The sequence below is a fragment of the Rhinolophus ferrumequinum genome, chromosome 4 (genome assembly GCF_004115265.2).
Source record: "Rhinolophus ferrumequinum isolate MPI-CBG mRhiFer1 chromosome 4, mRhiFer1_v1.p, whole genome shotgun sequence".
NCBI classification, from domain to species: domain Eukaryota; kingdom Metazoa; phylum Chordata; class Mammalia; order Chiroptera; family Rhinolophidae; genus Rhinolophus; species Rhinolophus ferrumequinum.
In genome coordinates, this window is record NC_046287.1 from 36,646,575 (window position 1) to 36,653,085 (window position 6,511).

Sequence of the window (6,511 nt, forward strand, 5' to 3'; positions counted from 1 at the left end):
TGTGTTATTTCTAGTTGGCTTCAAAGCATTAGTCAAATTTGATTATTTATACTTCACCCATCGCCTCCTCAATTCTTTTTTCCACTTTTCTCCCTGTGCTGCCCAATTAATCTGTCTTCCTATATAATACTCATTTACCACGTAAAGCATTATTAGGATGTTCCTTGTTCCTCTATTCAAATATACTTATGTAATATATTCCTAAGTCCTGCTGATTGCACACTAAACTTGTTCAGGGTTCTCTTTGTTCCCAACCCACTAGCATAATTTTGCATTTCAACTTGTAGCAGTTTGAAAATACAGAAAACACCATGACATTTGACTGTTAGGAAAATCCAAGTAGCTAAAATGACAACACATTAAGAAAGTCACCTTAGCTACAAACTATTTCTCTCAGCCCAGGAAGTGATATCAATTTCAAAGTTCGCTTATAAATCCATGTTTACTCAAGATTTTTAATGAATCCATTTAATGAGAAAAAAAGAAAAGATAAAGGATCTATGATATGTATTTATAATAATGAATGAGCAATTAAAAAATAAAAGGAAAGAAGGTAGATATGAAAACTGTTTTTCATACTCGTGTATGTGTGTGTGTGTGTGTGTGTGTGTGTGTGTGTATTATAAAATATTTGTGTTACATGTATATATGGTTTCGAAGGGAACTATCAGTGTTTCTTGGTTTCAGAAAGTAGCACAGGGGTAAGAGATGGGGAAATGGGGAATGGAGAGCAATACCTGTGTGGAGGCATTGCTCTCATTCATAGTGAGATAGAAAGCACTGTGCCCAAGGGCCAGCTGTTGACCAACGGACTAGCAGCTGTTTGGAGATTGTGGTGCCCCCTCCCCTTGTATAATGCTGGAGAAAAATGTGGCTGACCACTCCCTATGTTTGTAGAGCAAAAGCTGAAAGTCAACCTCAGCTCTCCTACTGATTTGAACGAATCAGCAGAGTTTTTATTACCTGGCCATATTCTTGATTCAATCCCAAAAATGGCTGCGAAGGCACCCTGCACGTTTCCTCCAAGCTCTCCTTTCACCCCTGAACCAGATCAGAATTACAGAGAGTAATATTGCTTGCTCATGCTACGTTCAACTCCTCAGGTATTGCACTGCCTTCACAGACTTACTGTGTGCCCAAGCTTGGCACTCTTACATATGTGTTAATGAAACCTGTGTGCCAGTTCCTTCCAACCTAAAAACAAACACCAAATAAACAAACAAACAAACAAACAAAACATGTTGCTTAAAACCAATCAAGGTGCTCCCCTTTTATGTGCAAATAAAATATGGTAAATTAAAGGGGAATTTAAGACAATTTTTACAAGAATAACTTCTGGTGGGCAATTGTAAGGAAAATAATCATGCCTATGAAGGCTACCTGATTCCTCCACAGGCCCCAAAATGAGAGATGAATTCCCTGGTTTATTAACAAGATCGTAACCTGGGCAATAGTTTTCTCACCAAAATTCATTATGCTACAAAACCACATAGCCATATCCAGGAACTTAATTACTAAAGCCGTAACAGTCAAGGCACAATGGTTCTGAGATTTATCAACAACCCTGAAAGCATCATCATAAACAAGAGGCATGGTCATGAGAACTGTTGCTATGGATACCACACTCTGACCAGCTGCTATAGCCAGTGCCATATCACCATATGTGGAAAAATTCTGATGCATGAATGAATTGCTTAAGTCATAAAGTAATATTTGAAAAAAATAATGCCTAGGAAGAATAAATAAATCCAAAAAAATTAAAGCAAAATTTATAGAATACTAATGTTTATATAAAATATACATGGTATTTTAATCTGAGCAGCATTTTGCCATATGATCCAAGTTAAAATAGATTCTAAATATACACTGATACAACTAGCAAAGGTAATTTAGTATTGAAATATTTACCAAACATTATAATTTGGATAGGAACTGTATTGTGTTGGTGTAATACGCTAGTGTATACAGTATTCATTTCAGTAAAACTATTTTAACTGTAGAGGTCTTTAACCTTTGTTTAGTGTTTTTTTTTTTAATTTTATTGAGAAATAATTGAAACACATCACTGTGTAAGTTTTAGGTGTACAGCATGATGGTTTGATTTACACATATTTTGAAATGATTACTGCAATAGATATTAGTTAACATGAATCATTTCATATAGATACAATAAAAAGAAAAGAAATATCTCCATGTAATGAAAACTCTTAGAATCGAAGGTCTTTAACATTTGTTTAGTTTAATTAATGACTTTTTTTTTTTTAATTATTGTCCCAAATCACGTCAGAACAATACTTGCTAGGGCAGGCAGGAAATGTCATATAATTGGACTCGAATCAAATGCTAATTTTTATCCCAGTTCTAATAGCACGATCTATGTATATGCCCTTATCTTCTTCCTTTTATCCTTTTATTAAAATGTTGGCATCAGCTGAAAATGCACATTGAGACATCATAGCAAAAATATTTTTGGAAGAAAGTTACAAACAGAAATGCAGCCTTTTATTTTTTATTTATTTATTTTTTTAATCCAGTGCTTTAGTTAGATGCAAGTTAGGCAATTTGGAAAGCTGCATTAAGTGTTTTAGGAAATAGAATCCCACACTAATGCTGTAATGAGCCAAACAACACTTCAGTGACCTGGAATAATTGGTTTGATTGCCCAAATTGGGATAGATTCCTCATAGGCCTGGCAAAAGTTGTTGTCTTAATATTTTTGAACTATACGGAATCTCCTTCATAGTTTTTTATTTTAGATAGGGACTAATATGAAGACAGTTAATAGAAGTACTATGAGGAGGAATACTAGTTGGTAAGGAGAAGCAGAGTTTTAGTTTCAAATTAGCACATTTTTAATGTAACAAAATATTTTTCTTTTTCTTACAGATATCACTTGTAAATGATATTATTGTACATATCATTTACTCAGAACCTTTTCTAGATATCAATAATACATTCACCAAGTTATAAAAATTCTTATTCTGATTTATATTGATTCTACTTAATACTTAATATATAGTCATCTGTTTTAGACATAACATTTCAAAGTATATACATATGACATATAGATTTGAAAATGAAACTTAATGATTAGATATACTGTTTTAAATATAGATATATATACATATATACATATACATATATATACACATATGTGTGTGGGGGTGTATATATATATATATATATATATATATATATGGCTATAGTCACATTGTTATTTAAACAGTGATAAACTCTGGGTAATTACATTTTAAATTTGTCAGTTTATTATTATTATTATTATTTTTTTTTTTTTTTAACATTTAAAGTTTTGTTTAATAAGATTGGTGGGCATTAAGCCCTGTGAGACTCTGTCCTTGGTGCTGAAACACTCAGAGGACTCGTGAAGCATGGTAGTTTAGAAAATTCTGTTTTCCATAGGAAACAATTCAGAAAGTACGGGAGAAGATGGTGGATTCTTTTTGGGAGGAGTTTTTTTTTTTTTTTTTTTTTTTTAATTTATTGGGGTGACAATTGTTAGTAGAATTACATAGATTTCAGTTGTGCAATTCTGAATCACATCATCCATAAATCACACTGTGTGTTCACCACCCAGAGTCAGCTCCCCTTCCATCACCGTACATTTGATCCCCCTCACCCTCATCCCCCACCCCCCAACCCCCTTACGCTCTGGTAACCACCAAATTACGTTCCCCAGATTAATTTTCAAACCCCGTGGCCATCCTGTGGTCACCGACTGCCCTCCAATCCCCTCACCCTCCCCCCCACCCCCCACTCCCCCCACCCATCTAGCAACCCTCAGTTTTTCCTCATTGTCTCCCAAACAGTTCTGATTAGTTCATTCACTTATTCTTTTCTTTAGAATCCGCAAATAAGTGAGATCATATGGAACTTATCTTTCTCTGTCTGACTTATTTCACTTAACATAATGTTCTCTAGATCCGTCCATGTTGTTGCAAATGGTAAGATTTCTTTCTTCCTTATGGCTGCATAATACTCCATTGTATAAATGTACCACAGTTTCTTAATCCAGTCATCTACCGATGGGCATTTTGGTTGTTTCCATGTCTTAGCTATTGTGTATAGTGCTGCAATAAACATAGGAGTGCATAGAGATTTTTGAATTGAAGTTCTGGATTTCTCCGGATAGATACCTAGGAGTGGAATTACTGGATCATAAGGTAGTTCCATTTTCAGAATTTTGAGATACCTCCATACTGTTTTCCATAGCGGCTGCACCAGTCTGCAATCCCACCAACAGTGCACAAGCGTTCCCTTTTCTCCACATCCGCGCCAGCACTTGTTGTTTGTTGATTTATTGATGATAGCCATTCTGACTGGGGTGAGGTGGTATCTCATTGTGGTTTTTATTTGCATTTCTCTGATGGTTAGCGAGGTTGAGCATTTCTTCATATGTCTGTTTGCCATCTGTATGTCCTTTTCAGAAAAATGTCTCTTCAAGTCCTCTGCCCATTTTTTAATTGGATCGTTTGTTTTTTTGGAGTTGGGTTGAGTAAGTTTTCCATAGATTTGTGATAGTAATCCCTTATCAGATATATCACTGGCAAATATCTTTTCCCATTCAGTAGGATCCCTTCTTGTTTTATTGATGGTTTCCTTTGCTGTGAAAAAACTTTTTAGTTTGATATAATCCCACATGTTTATTCTTTCTCTTAGTTCCCTCGCGCGAGGGTGTATATCAGTAAAAATCTTACTCCGGGTAATGTCTGAGAAGTTTCTTCCTATATTTTCTTCTAGGTATTTTATGGTTTCAGACCTTACATTTAAGTCTTTAAGCCATTTTGAATTTATTTTTGTATATGGTGTAAGGAGGTGGTCCAACTTCATTTTTTTGCATGTGTCTGTCCAGGTTTCCCAGCACCATTTATTGAATAGACTGTCATTACTCCATCGTACATTCTTGCTTCCATTGTCGTAGATTAAATGGCCATATAGGCGTGGATTTATTTCTGGACTCTCTATTCTGTTCCATTGATCTATGTGTCTGTTTTTATGCCAGTACCATGCTGTTTTGATTACTGTAGCCTTGTAGTATAATTTGAAGTCAGGTATTGTTGTACCTCCCACTTTGTTCTTATTTCTCAAGATTGCCTTTGCTATTCGGGGTCTTTTATGGTCCCATATAAATTTTAGGATTATATGTTCTATTTCTGTGAAAAACGACGTTGGCAGTTTGATAGGAATTGCATTGAATATGTATATTGCCTTAGGCAGTATGGACATTTTAACTATATTAATTCTTCCTATCCATGAACATGATATGTGTTTCCATCTATTTATATCTTCCTTCATTCCTTTCATCAGTGTCTTATAATTTTCTGAGTATAGATCTTTTACTTCTTTGGTTAAATTTATTCCCAGGTATTTTATAGTCTTTGGAGCGATTGTAAATGGGATTGTTTTTTTAATTTCTCCTTCTGATGTTTTATTATTGGTATATACAAATGCAACTGATTTCTGAATATTAATTTTGTATCCTGCCACTTTACTAAATTCATCTATCAGCTCTAATAGCTTCTTGGTGGAGTCTTTAGGGTTCTCTATATATAGTATCATATCATCTGCATACAATGATAACTTTACTTCCTCCTTACCAATCTGGATGCCTTTTATTTCTTTTTCTTGTCTGATTGCTGTGGCAAGAACTTCCAGAACTATGTTGAATAGAAGCGGAGATAATGGGCATCCTTGCCTTGTTCCTGATCTTAGGGGGGATGGTTTTAGCTTTTCCCCATTGAGTATGATGTTAGCTGTGGGTTTGTCATATATGGCCTTTATTATGTTGAGATAAGATCCCTCTATTCCCACTTTCTTAAGGGTTTTTATCATAAATGGCTGTTGGATTTTATCAAATGCTTTTTCTGCATCTATTGATATGATCATGTGATTTTTATTTTTCATTTTGTTAATGTGATGTATCACATTAATAGATTTGCGGATGTTGAACCACCCCTGCATACCAGGGATGAATCCCACTTGATCGTGGTGAATGATCTTTTTAATGTATTGCTGAATTCTGTTTGCTAATATTTTGTTGAGGATTTTTGCATCTATGTTCATTAAAGATATCGGCCTGTAGTTTTCTTTTTTTGTGGTGTCTTTGTCTAATTTTGGGATCAGGGTGATAGTGGCTTCGTAAAAAGTGTTTGGGAGTCTTCCCTCCTTCTGGATTTTTTGGAAGAGCTTGAGGAGAATTGGTGATAATTCTTTTTTGAACGCTTTGTAAAATTCACCTGTAAAGCCATCTGGTCCAGGGCTTTTGTTTGTTGGGAGACTGTTGATTACTGATTCAATTTCCGTGGTGGTAATCAGTCTATTCAGGTTTTCTGTTTCTTCTTGAGTTAGCCTTGGAAGGTTGTACGCCTCTAGAAAATTGTCCATTTCTTCCAAATTGTCAAATTTGTTGGCATATAGTTGCTCATAGTAACTTCTTAAAACTCTTTGTATTTCTGCAGTGTCCGTTGTCACTTCTCCTCTTTCGTTTCTGATT